General features: G+C 37.7%; 2 long non-coding RNA genes across 2 annotated transcripts; both read right to left on the bottom strand.

Moving 5' to 3' along the window:
- Nucleotides 1–244: 244 nt before the first annotated feature.
- On the bottom strand, nucleotides 245–808 carry LOC138403898 (uncharacterized). Its single transcript, XR_011238020.1, has 2 exons — nucleotides 438–808; nucleotides 245–354 (listed from the first exon to the last, which is right to left on the bottom strand). It is a non-coding gene; the product is annotated as an uncharacterized lncRNA (long non-coding RNA).
- Nucleotides 809–8,177: 7,369 nt separating this feature from the next.
- On the bottom strand, nucleotides 8,178–8,452 carry LOC138403897 (uncharacterized). The gene is made up of 2 exons (XR_011238019.1): nucleotides 8,371–8,452; nucleotides 8,178–8,287 (listed from the first exon to the last, which is right to left on the bottom strand). It is a non-coding gene; the product is annotated as an uncharacterized lncRNA (long non-coding RNA).
- Nucleotides 8,453–15,096: the final 6,644 nt, after the last annotated feature.

Below are 15,096 nucleotides of genomic sequence, written 5' to 3'. Positions count from 1 at the left end.
CACAGTAAAATTCATAAAATTGTTTCAAAATAAAAACTCAGTAGTAAAGACAGGGTTCTTACTGTACACATACACTAAGAAGGTTCACTAAACTGTTGCAGGATACAAACATTTGCTTACTTGTAGGTGCGAAGACTGCAAGGTAGCTGGACGGCATCGGCCAAGATCCAAAACTCAATTTAACTTGATTCTTCACAACCGAAATGTTTCCTTACAAAGATTTTCACCAAGTCTTATCCATAGCAATTAAGTTGTCAACGTGAATGTGCAAAAGAAATAAATACGAAAACCGAAAACGCAAACGGAAAACTAAAACGGAAAACTGAAGCTAAACGTAAAACGTAAACGTAAACCCTGTAACAAAGAAAAACAAGATTATAATTTGTGCTGTGTGAAAATTTCGACACGTGGAATTTTCCCGATCAAACACAACTCACCTATTGAACTCCTGGCCACCAATGGTTTTCAGAAGTCCACCCACAACCCATTATCCTCATTTATTTGGGAAGTTAAAATAACTGGAACTGAAAGAAATCATGAGATTAGGATTTTCTCTAACCAAACCGCCATTTTGTCGAATCCACATTACTTGATTTTTCACTCACCATAACTGATGAAACATTGAAAATACGTTAGGATGACTAAAATTTATGACTATTGTATTTTTCCAGGCGAAGCCATGGGCGAAAAGAAGTGAGATTTTCCTGGAACGAAAAAAATTCGTCTTCACATGTTGACTCCAGGAAAATTCTAAATCTCAGCAATCGGTGTTGCCAGACGCAACCCGAGTGTGGCCGCTCTCAGTTAGTTTGATCATAAAGCTAATTCATTTTTGAATATTTGCGGAACCTAAGGATATATTATAAGAACCGTTTTGTTAATGACTTAACAATAAACAAATGATATTATGGTTTTATTTAATTATTTTGTTTTATTTTTACGACAATTGACAACGAAGCAAACGCCATCTATTGTGGCTCGAATGAACTCTGAACATCGACCCACGCGTAGTTCTGCACCTTGATGCTAGGTGGCACCAACATACTTTGAACAAAATAGATTTTAATTAAAAGCGAAACGCTAATTAGTAGTTCAAAATTTACAACGTCACAATACTTCCCCTCCTACGAAAAGGTTCAACAGGTTGAACCACGCTGCCCTCAGCGTCATCCAACAACTACTAACAATTTGCCTGAAACAAACAAAAAAAAACACAGAAGTTACGCGTGAACGCACATCTACTACTAACAAGGAAAATTGTCTAACAAAATAAATATACTGAAAACAGTGTAAGGTTTTATACATTATACTTAACTACACAACCCTAACTTCTAAAAAGAATATATACAAAAAAACTTCATGGTGTCTAAGACACTTGAGTGGAAACATCTTGGCATCATTCTTCAGCTGACTGATAGAATGCGTCTAGGCCTACGGTGGTTCACTCTTTTAAACTACCATCTTAATATTTGTTACTCAACAAATACGGAAAAACTGGTTGTGAACGGGTCCATCTGATATGGCAACCGTTCTCTATCCCATTCGGAAAAATAAAACCGAATCAAAATCGGAATATGAGAAAAAAAAAAACGAAATAACTCTCCTAGAAAATAGATCTCGGAACAGAATCGGAAAAAATAACAGAAATGATCCATTATCTAGAAGGAAAACGAAAACAAAACACAAAACCCCCCCCTTTTCGTTATCCCCAAAGTACGATATTTGCATTTTTACTTTCTCAACCGGTTGGTCTACCACAAGCATTCCCATCATCACATATTCATCCCTACATACATCCACTACATTCATCCTCAACTGAACCATGGTAATGTAACTGTTAACTCAGAACATCACTACACTCATACAAATTCCTAATTGAATATTGATAACTTAAATATTCAAACAGTTTAGACCAAACTAAGTAATGGCAAATATCTACTTCTTAATATCCTTAATATGCCAAGTGCCTATTGGGTGGTTGTCAGCTACTCTAACTAGTTCATAAACCAAAGGTGACAAAACCTTGACAACCCTGCACTTTTCATACTTAGGTGCCAGCTTAGCTGCGAAAAAATTTGTAGCGTCGCTTTGTGGATAGGTCTTTTTCCACACTATATCCCCAACAGAATAGCTTGCAGACCTACGCCTTAAGTTGTAATGCGTTGCATACTCTGCATGAGCCTGAAACAAATTTCTCCTAACCTGACCAAATATGTCCTCCAAAGTTCCAAACTTTCCTGCGTATTCCTCCCTTGGAATTCCGGCCTCGTACTCCTTATCCGTGTCCTTATAGAAGGAACCATTTAAAACCGGTTCTCTAGCGTGGACAAGGAAGAACGGGGAGAATCCAGTGGATTCATTAACCGCACTGTTTATGGCGAACTGGACCTTGTACAGGTTTTCGTCCCAGGACCTGTGGTTATCTTTCACAAAAGCGGCTACAGCAGTCATAACAACCTTATTGTACCTCTCAACAAGGTTAACTTGCGGAGTGTACAGTGGTGTGTAGTGTAATTTCGGAATATTATAACGCTTAATGAGATTACGGAATTCAGATCCTGTAAATTGGGACCCATTGTCCACAATCACAGTCTCTGGAACACTATGGTTCAAAAATACAAAATTCTCTAGCGCTTTAACAACAGCGGCACCTGTGGCACGCCGTAACGGAAACAACATTGTATATTTCGAAAAACAACACGTCACCACAAAAAGAAATGTAAATCCTGATTTAGACCTAGGCAAAGGTCCGACTAAATCAGCCGAAATGACCTGAAAAGGTCTCTCGCAGACTTTAGGCTTCCCCAGCAGACCTGGAGTGGCTGATGTCGTGTGTTTATACGCAGAGCAAGTATCACAATTCTTAACGTACTCAACCACGTCCTTATACATACCACGCCAAAAATATCTGAGGGATAATCTGCGATGAGTTTTGAACACACCAAAATGACCTGCAGTTGCATCTGCATGGTTTTGTTGCATAATTCTAATGATGTCGTTCTTGTGGACTACCTCTTTCCAGTCGAACTCACTGAGAAGCTGGTATTTACATTTACTGTAACGATATAGTTTATCGTTCAAAATACTAAAATTCGGAAAATTTGCTGGATTGATTTTACAGCCATTAAATGTTTTGTCATACCAGTCATCTACCAAAACTTGTTGACTAGAGTTATCATTACGATCACCAACTACATCTACGTGTATGAGTCTCGACAAGGTATCCGGAACTACATTATCACAACCCTTCCTATGTTCGATAACAAAATTATACTGTGATAATCTACAACCCCATCTGGCGAGTCGTCCTGAGGGATTTTCTAAATTTAAGAACCACTTTAGGGATGCATGGTCTGTGATAATTGTGACTGGCTTGGAACCAAAATAAGCCTGAAATTTCTCCACTGCAAAAATCACAGCTAGAGCCTCGCGTTCCGTCGCGCTGTAATTCCTTTCGTTTTTATTTAGGCTCCTACTGACATACGCAATGGGATGATCGCAACCATCGGTTTCTTGCGTCAGCATACCGCCAACACCATATGCAGAAGCATCACAATGTATTTTGAATGGTTTTTCAAAATTCGGTACCGCAAGAACAGGTGCGGTTACCAACGCATTCTTCAATGTATTAAATGCTACCTCTGCCTGTTCGCTCCACTCAAATTTAGGTGCGTTCTTTCCTTTACTCGTTAGTCTATTGAGTGGTGCAGCGATGGTTGAAAAATTCCTAATAAAGCGCCTGTACCAAGAACAAGTGCCTAGGAAAATCTTTACCTCCTGTGCAGTTTTTGGGGTCGGAAAGTTCAAAACTGCGGCAACTTTTCCAGGATCTGTGCGTAAACCAAATTCATCCACTATATACCCTAAATATTTCAAAGAGTTTCTAAAAAAATTACATTTTTCAAAATTTATGGATAGTTGAGCCATTTTTAGTTTATCCAGAACTCTGTTTAATAAAATTAAATGGGTTTCAAAATCAGCAGAACAAATAACAATATCATCTATATAACAAAATACTATTCCATTTTCAATATCACTACAAAAATTTTGATTAAATAACTGGTCCATTAACCTCTGCTGTCGTGCTGGTGCACCGCATAGGCCAAACGGCATGACTTTAAATTTGAATAACCCTCTACCAGGAACTGTAAAACTGGTTTTTTCCTGAGAGTCGTTAGCTAACGGAATTTGCCAGAAACTTGAACTTAAATCAATCGATGATAAAAACCTTGCCTCTTTCAAGCTATCTAGAATTTGTGGAATGTACGGTATTGAGTATGAATCCCCCTTTGTCACTGAATTTAATTTCCTGCAATCTAGGCAAAATCTCCAGTCTCCATTTGCCTTTTTCACTAAAATTGCTGGGTTATTCCAAGGGCTTTCACTCGGAGTAACTACGTCCATTTCCAGCATCCTATCTAACTCTTTACTTAAAGCTTCCTTCTTTTCGGGAGAAAGTGGATATTGTTTTATTTTTATTGGCAAGGCATCACCGGTGTCAATAACATGTTCAATTAATTTTGTTCTACCCAATCCAATTTTCTCTGAAGAAATATCTAAAAATTTATTTACTACAGATTGGGCTAATTCTTTCTGTTGAGATGATAAGTTTTCAAAAGAAGTGATGGTATGAATTTGTTCATTATCAATCGCACAAATATTGTAAAATTGAGAAGGTGCCTTAATTAATTCTAAATTATCAAAATGCCAGGGGCTAACTGAAATGTTTTCCAAAAGTCACAGCCAAAAATAACATCCGCTATTATAGAGGGTACTACAAAAAATTTTATTATGTGAGTTACGGAATTATAAGTAATCGGAATAAACATATAACCCATGCAATCAAGTTTGTCTCCATTTGCCACTGAAAATGTGGTATCAATACTGCTATGCAGTTTATAACCGAATCTCAAAAAAACCTTGTGCGCCTGGTTACCCAAAATTGACGCGCAAGCACCGGAATCTAGTAAACCTGTAATCTCAAACCCGTCAACAAAAACCTTTAAATGTGGCCTAAAGTCTCGTTTATCCACTGAATACAGAACTGTGTCAGGTAAAAGGGATGTTTTGTTGTTAATGACCAAGTTCTTTACTTGTGTCTCTGCACAGTTCTTACTAATTAGTTTTTTTGAATTTTTGTCCGGAGCGGGTTTACTAATCGCCTTTTTACTACAACTTGGACATGTCTTTACTGTAAAGTTCTGACGTCCACACGAAAAACATCTAATAAATTTCGGAACTGTCCTGCAAAATTTAAAGGAATGGTTACCCTTGCCGCACTTGTAACATAGTTGTTTATTTGTTTTCGTAAAATTAGTGCCTTTACTTGTATCAACCTTAGGTGCAGGTGTGACTGAAAGTGTGTTTATCTGTTTTGTCACTTGTTTGTAAGCAAACTCTGAACTTAAAGTTGCCTTACTGTTAGTAGGCTCAGAAAATAAGGCGGAACGCTGCCTCGCAGCCTCTAGTTTGCGACACTTTTCCTTCAACATTGCGACAGACTTAATGTCAACAAGAGCTAATTGTTCTGAGTAAAAAGGGCGAATATTATGTAATAAAATTTGTAACTTTTGTTCTTCGGAAAGTGGTGTTGACAACCTTGAAAACATGCAAAACATTATAGCGAAATAGATAGACACAGGTTCTTCAGAGCCTTGTGTTCTTGCTCGAATTTCACCTAGCAACCTGTAGTCATAATCTACTGCATCAAATTCCTCTAAAAATAAAGTTTTCAATTCTGACCAAGACGAAACTTGACATTTGTTGCCTCTGTACCATAACAATGCTCGGCCTGTAAAAAGATGAAATGCAGAAACAAATAATTTTCCATCTGAAACGCCATAAGATCTTTTATATTCCTCAACGCGTTCGATGAAACTGCGCGGATCACCCTGTCCGTTGAAATTTAACTTCCACTTGGCAACATTTTTATCACCAGTGCAGTCAACGGCGGTACTCTCGGAATCCAGTGATTCGTCGTGAGACGACTCATTGTCAGCATCTAATCTGGAAATCAAACTCTGCAACTTTGTATGTAATTCACTCTTCCTACTTATTAAGCTGAGTTCGGAACACTGTATTCTCAAAATTCTAAAGTACAAATGTGAAGCTAAAGCTTTAGACCTACAGAGGGCATGTCTATCTTTAGTGTCAGAACACTTTTTTAATAAATCTTCTAAGTCTTGAAGTTTTTTAGTAATAACCCCTAACTCACTTTCAGAAGTGAAATCTGTCTCTAAAATTGATTCAGAAGGAATTTCCTGAATTAATTGTTTTAACTGTTTCTTTAAACCTAGCACTGTAGGTGCTGGAGTTTCGGAACGAATGGATACCTCATAACACAATTCGTCCTTCAAAAGTGAATGAAACTGGGCAAAAGTCTGTTCCATTGTGTTAAGTCAAAACACATTTAACAAAATATCGAGCTTGTGTAACTGTCTATGTTTAGCCTTATACAAATTGGTTAAACACAAACACAAAAGAAGTTATTTAAACTATTAAATATACACAAGCAAAATACACAACAAAAACAATATTCTTAAGTCTATCCTAACCTATTTTATCAATTATGTTCCTATTCCAAAATATTGTTAATAATACAAGCACATATTATTACTATAGTAAACAAAATATAACAAAATAAAACTTCCCAAAATTGAATAAATGATTGTAAGGTGCAGTATCACCTTTATGAGTACACAGTGTGTTACAACCTTTACAATTACAAAAGTAAACAGGCAACAAAGTTGCAATGAACTCTGACTAGCATATTATCTTTCAAAAAAACAAAGAGATTGTGCAATGGTTTGATGGCTGTTACTTTACACTTTTAACACATAACCTAAAATACAACAAAATCTGTTTCTAAATGTCACTTTAAACTACCAGCATTCAATTAAACTTAACATGTTTTGTGTGTGAAGTAGCTTTTATCATAACCTTAACACAGCTCTAAACAAAATTTCAACAAAATAATGAAGTATCAAGTCACTGACAAAAAAAATTGTTCATAACTTCATACTTGAACTTAATGTAATCTCTGAATATAGTTTATATATTTAGTTTCACAAGTTGTAACTCTTAGTATTTATAAATGTATGTGTGTAACTAGTTAACAGGACATAGCGTTTCAAAACTTTAATTATACTAGGTTACCGGAATTTTCAAACATAAGATGTACTTACTATTGAAAGCAATACCCAACAACAACTCAGTTAAGCAATGTTTATTACTAAACTGAAGGCAAACATTCACTTATACACCTCCAAGGTAAGTCAAATAACATAATTGAACGGCATAAACACCATTTATAATGTGTTAATTAAATAAGAAACAACCACTGTTGGACTATACTCAGAAAATTACTTAAACTATCAAACAAAATTTCTAACTATTAGTTATTATTTAGTTAGTTAACCATAAAAAACAGCTTAGTGCTCTTTGCAATGTGTCACTACTTAGAAAATTGTACAATCAGCGGAGTACATTTCATAAAATTCACAAAATTTCTCAAAATATACTGAAATAACTATATAAAAAAACGTTCGGGCGCCATTTGTAAGGGTGATAAATTGGGCGGAATAGAAATATACCCGGATACGGAATAATCTACCACCTTACAAAGATTAGAGGGAAAAAAAATAATTTTAATTTACTTTACTTGATCTATCTACCTAGTAAAGAATAGAAGCTAGCCGTCGACTCCCTTGTAATGCATATGAGGTGTTATAAATGAAATTTGCTAGATGTTAGGCAAAATTGTTTTTAATGTAACTTTTACCGGGGTCGCTTAATACATAAGGATGGCTAATAATGCTTAGTTATTCTAGCTTAATGCCAAGACTTAATTTAGATACATTAGAATGCCTTAGGTAGATAGTACATAAATCTATGTTTTAAATTTAAGATGCCATTGGCATGGAATAGACAATGACACAGTAAAATTCATAAAATTGTTTCAAAATAAAAACTCAGTAGTAAAGACAGGGTTCTTACTGTACACATACACTAAGAAGGTTCACTAAACTGTTGCAGGATACAAACATTTGCTTACTTGTAGGTGCGAAGACTGCAAGGTAGCTGGACGGCATCGGCCAAGATCCAAAACTCAATTTAACTTGATTCTTCACAACCGAAATGTTTCCTTACAAAGATTTTCACCAAGTCTTATCCATAGCAATTAAGTTGTCAACGTGAATGTGCAAAAGAAATAAATACGAAAACCGAAAACGCAAACGGAAAACTAAAACGGAAAACTGAAGCTAAACGTAAAACGTAAACGTAAACCCTGTAACAAAGAAAAACAAGATTATAATTTGTGCTGTGTGAAAATTTCGACACGTGGAATTTTCCCGATCAAACACAACTCACCTATTGAACTCCTGGCCACCAATGGTTTTCAGAAGTCCACCCACAACCCATTATCCTCATTTATTTGGGAAGTTAAAATAACTGGAACTGAAAGAAATCATGAGATTAGGATTTTCTCTAACCAAACCGCCATTTTGTCGAATCCACATTACTTGATTTTTCACTCACCATAACTGATGAAACATTGAAAATACGTTAGGATGACTAAAATTTATGACTATTGTATTTTTCCAGGCGAAGCCATGGGCGAAAAGAAGTGAGATTTTCCTGGAACGAAAAAAATTCGTCTTCACATGTTGACTCCAGGAAAATTCTAAATCTCAGCAATCGGTGTTGCCAGACGCAACCCGAGTGTGGCCGCTCTCAGTTAGTTTGATCATAAAGCCAATTCATTTTTGAATATTTGCGGAACCTAAGGATATATTATAAGAACCGTTTTGTTAATGACTTAACAATAAACAAATGATATTATGGTTTTATTTAATTATTTTGTTTTATTTTTACGACAATTGACAACGAAGCAAACGCCATCTATTGTGGCTCGAATGAACTCTGAACATCGACCCACGCGTAGTTCTGCACCTTGATGCTAGGTGGCACCAACATACTTTGAACAAAATAGATTTTAATTAAAAGCGAAACGCTAATTAGTAGTTCAAAATTTACAACGTCACATACGATTGAAACATCGCGTAGTTGGTCCGTGCCGGCGCGGTGGAAATATTTTGTATTTGCGAAAATGTCTGACTACAGCCAAATATTTTACAATAATTGAGAAAAGCTTATATAAAAATTCTGTACTTAAATGAAAATATTGGTTTACCGGCATGCTAAAATGTCTATATTGTTAAGAGCATAATATTATTAATGAATTATGTAATACCTTTATGTAATACCTTCTAACTGATCTATAAGAAGAAAAAAAAATATTTCAGAGGCTTTGGGCTCGGATAGACGGTTAGAAAAGTACAAATTAATTCGAGTAGACACAGATACCTTGTTTAGCTTATAATATTAAAATAAATAAATAATCTCTTATTTCAGACTCAGGTCATAGTTCACAAACTAATTACCTAAGTAATTAGTGTGTTAGTAATAATTTTTCCTTATAATCATGTTAGTAATTAATTAGTATTATTAGTACTAAGCTCTAGGCCCCAGCCACATAATATTAATGTAAGTATGCTGTTATATTTGTTAGTTTTCAATCTCTCTCTCTGTTTTATTTCTCCTCTTCTTTTTCTATTAAGACCGCTTGTCTTAATAAAAGTAGAGTTACTGAGGAAAACTTCATAAAAACTTATCATTATTCAATAACAATGTCCGCGAAGTGCGAGTAGGCCAGTGTTTTATCACTTTTGCATCAGCTCGAATAGGAGTTACAAAAGGGAGTCCCTAAACTCCATTTGAAAGACAAGTAGGTACTCAGGCGACAATGTTCGATATTCGTCGCAAAAGTTTCCCGTAAAAAGCTTTTCTATACATATTGAAGTAACAAGGAGTTTTCCTAAGTTTGAGAGATAAGTTATCGAGTTTTTTAAAACTCTGAACCCGAAGGGTGCCAACGGGACCGTATTACTAAACCTCCGCTGTCCGTGCGTCCTTCCGTCTGTCTGTCAGCGGGCTGTATCTCGTGAACCCGTGCGTGAACTATAACAGGTAGAGTATTGAAATTTTCACAGAATTAAATGACCGCTATAAAAAGTTGCAAGCAAGCAAGCTGTGATAGCCTAGTGGTTAGGACGTCCGCCTTCTAATCGGAGGTCGGGGGTTCGATCCCGGGCACGCACCTCTAACTTTTCAGAGTTATGTGCGTTTTAATTAATTAAATATCACTTGCTTTAACGGTGAAGGAAAACATCGTGAGGAAACCTGCATGCCTGAGAGATCTCCATAATGTTCTCAAAGGTGTGTGAAGTCTGCCAATCCGCACATGGCCAACGTGGTAGACTATGGCCAAAACCCTTCTCACGCTGAGAGGAGACCCGTGCTCTGTAGTGAGTCGGTAATGGGTTGATCATGATGATGATGATGATAAAAAGTTAAAAAATTAAAAAGTGCTTATTTCTTGTACGAGTCCGTCGTCCTTCGCGTGCGAGCCCGTCTCACACTTAGCCGGTTGTTTTCTTATTAGGAAGTGAGAAGAAGAGTGCCAATGAGCTCAAATTGAACTACGACCTAGCCTAATTTCTGGCTATTTAGTAGTTTTAACCTACACTTGTAATTTATTCTATACTAGATGATCCCCGCGACTTCATCCGCGTGAATTTAGGTTTTCTAAATCCCATGGGAAATCTTTAATTTTCCGGGATAAAAAGTAGCCAATGTCCTTCCCCGGGATATAAGCTAACTCTGTACCAAATTTCATCAAATTTGGTTGAACGGTTGGGCCGTGAAAAGCTAGCAGACAGACAAACAGACACACTTTCGCATTTATAATATTAGTACGGAAGTAAGAAATATGAAATGGATACTAAGAAATTGACCATTGACACATCTTAATCTTTATTGATTCAACATCATTATCATCAATCCATCGGTGGCTCACTACTTAGCACATACCCTCTCAGAATGAGAAGGGTTTGACCATAAACCACCACGCTGGCCAAGTGCGGATTGGCAGACTTCACGCACCTTTGAGAACATTATGGAGAATTCTCAGACATTTATGCAGGTTTTCTTAAGATGTTTTCCTTCACCGTGACTGCTTCAAACGCACACAACTCCGAAAGTTAGAGGTGAGAGCCTAGAATTGAACTCCGGATCCCCCAACTAGCTATCAATTTGTTCGCGTATTGTCTAAAATAAAACACAATGCACTTTTGCGTTGCCTGAAAGCCATCCTCTTTATTTTTGTAAGCAGATCAACTACATAACTATACTTAATACTTACCTGCTCGTATATAATCTTGCTTGATATCTTAATCCTTACATTTTTACTAACATGTGTCGTTGTGTTCAGGACGGCCGTATCATCCAAGCAATATCAAACTGTACACCACAGTAATAGAGTCTACTTTTTAATAGCATGTGGTTAATGTTATTATAATATTCTGGGACAAACTTTGCCTCGTCACTTATATCAATTCAGTATCAAGATTGATGTTAGTAGGGACATAGATTACATGAGATAAAGACTTTGAGGACCTCTGACGAAGGGATTCATGAATGCGAGATTCCGGGTTGTTTTCCTGAGAGGCTAGCAATCTAACTTCATATTCTTGCTGCTCCTAGACAATAAGTGCGACACATTAAAAAGAAAAATCGGCCAAGTGCGAGTCAGTGCGAAGCAAAAAAAATATTGGCAAAATTTAACCTAGATAGGTATTAGTCTGTCTCTGTAAACTTAAAACTAGGTCCGTACTCCGTAGTATGCTCGTAGGCAGTGCCTACGAGCATACTACGGAGGCGTAGGCCTCTATGACCTGCACGCCACTGCTCGTAGGCAGTAGCGTGCAGGTCATAGAGGCATAAATGCACTGCTTACCCCAGTTGTAATAGCTCAATGCATATTTTTCATTAGGACCTGCCAGTAAATAGGTTCCTACCTAACTAATGCCTAACCTGGCTTCAAACCCTGTGCACGCCACTGCTCGTAGGTAATAATATACCTACGTGTATATTTTGTGCCCGGTGGTAGTAGGTACCTACTGGAACGGGATTGCACCTCCAGCGAATAGCCAAAAACTGGCCGAAAACTTCGAATATAGCCAAAAATCGAAATGTGTGAATTTTAGTTGATATATTGCCGTGGGCGGAAAACATACATTTCTAGCATTTATATTACTTTGACGGTGGACTGATATCCAAAAGGCTGAAGGTTCAAATCTTATCTGTTAGATAATTTTGGATGCCTATTATCTAGCCTCAATAGCTAAAGGCGTTCAAGTTAATGGCTAGATAAACCTTATAGATAGACCGCACACGCGCACGTAACCCGCGCTCGTCCGCACCGGGTATTATTAAAAATAAAAAACCAGCCAAGTGCGAGTCAGGCTCGCGCAATGAGGGTTCCGTACTACAGTCGTATTTTTTCGACATTTTGCAAGATAATTTAAAAACTATGATACATAAAAATAAATAAAAACCTGTTTTAGAATGTACATATGAAGACCTTTCATATAATACCCCACTTGATATAGTTATCTCACTTTGAAAGTTGAAAATACTAATTATTAGTTCATGAACACAATTTAATTTTTTCTGTGTGATCTTACCCTAAATTCACGGTTTTCAGATTTTCCTCCAAATGTCAGCTAAAGATCTACCTACCTGCCAAATTTCATGATTCTAGCTCAACGGGAAGTACCCTGTAGGTTTCTTGACAGACAGAAAGACAGACAACAAAGTGATCCTACAAGGGTTCCGTTTTTCCTTTTGAGGTACGGAACACTAAAAATTACCGTTATATAAAGAATAGACCGCATAGGTACATATTACATAGTTCTTTTATTTTCATTTGAGCATATCCATGTCATCCCCATTTTAGTTAGGTACATATACAACCATATAACAACCCTGTTTATTCGTGCGTTAGCCAAATATTTGTTCAACAAAACCAAAGCCCTTTGAGGATGTTGGTACGTATACCTAGTGAGATTTACTACAAATATTTGAAGATAGGTATACTCCATGACAGGTTGAGATGGCAAACGAGGTATGAAGCGGGGGGGGGGGGGGGGTGCACCACATACCCGGACGTTATCCGCGCTCAACCACACCGGGTTAGCGCGGGGGATGTGCGGGTGTGCGGGGCATTTCCTCCCCGATTATGCGGATGAAATGTGGGCGTCATCTAGTATACTTACAGTACTTAGTGTTATATTTTAGTAGGTATAGTACGCGACAGGTCGAGATGGCAATCGGGGAAGGAACTACTAACCCACTAACCTGGTGCGGGCGAGCGGGACGTACGGGTGTGCGGGACGTCTCATACCCCGTTTCCCAATTCGACCTGTCGTGTACCTCACCTCAGATGTACACTTGTGGTTGTGATGCATCATCTTGATCGCCGGCTCGCTACTAAGCACGGGTCTCCTCTCAGAAGGCCATAGTCTGCTACGCTGGCCAAGTGCGGATTGGCAGACTTCACACACTTTTGAGAACGTTATGGAGAACTCTCAGGCATGCAGGTTACGTCACGATGTTTTTCTTCACCTAAAGCAGGTGATATCAGTACCCTTATTATAAATGCGAAAGTGTGTTTGTTTGTTGGTTTGTCACGTCGCAACGGTGCAATGGATTGACGAGATTTTTGCATGGGTATGGACAAAGACCTGGAGAGTGACATAAGCTACTTGTTATCCCGCAAAATCAAAGAGTTCTCACGGGATTTTTAAAAACCTAATTCCACGCGGACGAAGTCGCGGGCATCAGCTAGTTTAAAGTAAGACGCACATAGCTCCGAAAAGTTAGAGGTGCATACCGGGATCGAACTTCTGAAGGGCCGACCTCCAACCACTAAGCTATCACCGATTGAGCTGGAAAATATTAGAACACAATACGTCCTTAAAATATCCTAAAAATTCCATTCCAATAATACCACTAATACGTGTATTAGACCAGAATCTAATAAGAACCTTTCAAGCGAAAAGGGCTTACATTATAATATCAACAATCAATACATTCCATGATAAACACGGTTCGTATTGTTGGCTCCTTTTTGGTATTTCCTACACGAGTGAATCGTAATCGGGTCAGTATGAGAAAGGAACAGCAAGGTCCCGACTTATAAGGGTAGTGCCCGATACGAGTTTGACGGGTTTTATTTTATTTTTAAAGGCAACAAAATTGAATTGGCAAGGCGGGCCTAGGAGCTTTGAAGATATATGTACTTTGAAGTCGATTTGAGTCGTTAGTCGTCAGACTGTGACGCGCAACTCTTGGGTGCACACTGCCCTTGTTCTGTATGAACTAGATATGAATTTAAACTATTAAAGCACAAATTTAATAGGCGTGATAGTTTTTCTGTAAAGTGTACCACAAAACTGTTCAGATTGTGAGATAGTGGTAGGGCTCGCTTCGCTCGCCCTGAATATATGTGGAGAGCATTTAACGTATGAGACAGCTATAGCCATAGTCTAACTTTAGAAATTAAAATTGTACATAGATCCACCGCTCAAGGCAAATTTAGCAGAATTTTTCTTTTTATTGTAGCGGAAAAGGTACGTACTGCTGCCGCTGGATTTATGTTATAAGTAACCATTGAGTTTTTATTTTTTGGTTGTTATAGAGCGGCAATAGAAATACACACTGCCCGCTGAGAGACAGACGGACGGACGGTGGAGACTTAGTAAAGCTGCGGCTACATTAAGGTTAACGTCAATGCCCAACAATGATTTAAACAACGGAAAAAATTCTGCCGGTAAAAAACCCGTTGAACTCTTCGATGTGCCAAAATTTACCGCCACCCAACCCATCTACAAACGCCAAACGTCGTTGTTAATGGCGTTGATAAAGTTATTGCGATGATCGTGGCTACACTAACGCTTAACGGGAAATGTGTGAAACATCGCGTTTTTGTCCCTTAGTGTAGCCGAGATAATAATAGGGGCCCATTAACATCCTTCGGATACAGAACCCTAAAAATAACAATGTGTGGAGTTAACTTTTCTTACAAGAAAAGAACCGCTACATGGCGAAGAACCCTAAAGTTTATTACACGACCTTCGAGCCAAAATGAATTTTCTAGATCAATTCAGGACTTATCAACTTACGTGATATGTT

Source organism: Maniola hyperantus, chromosome 22 (genome assembly GCF_902806685.2).
Source record: "Maniola hyperantus chromosome 22, iAphHyp1.2, whole genome shotgun sequence".
Lineage (NCBI taxonomy): Eukaryota > Metazoa > Arthropoda > Insecta > Lepidoptera > Nymphalidae > Maniola > Maniola hyperantus.
The sequence above is the reverse complement of the archived record's forward strand: the minus strand, read 5'-3'. Positions and strand labels throughout refer to the sequence as shown.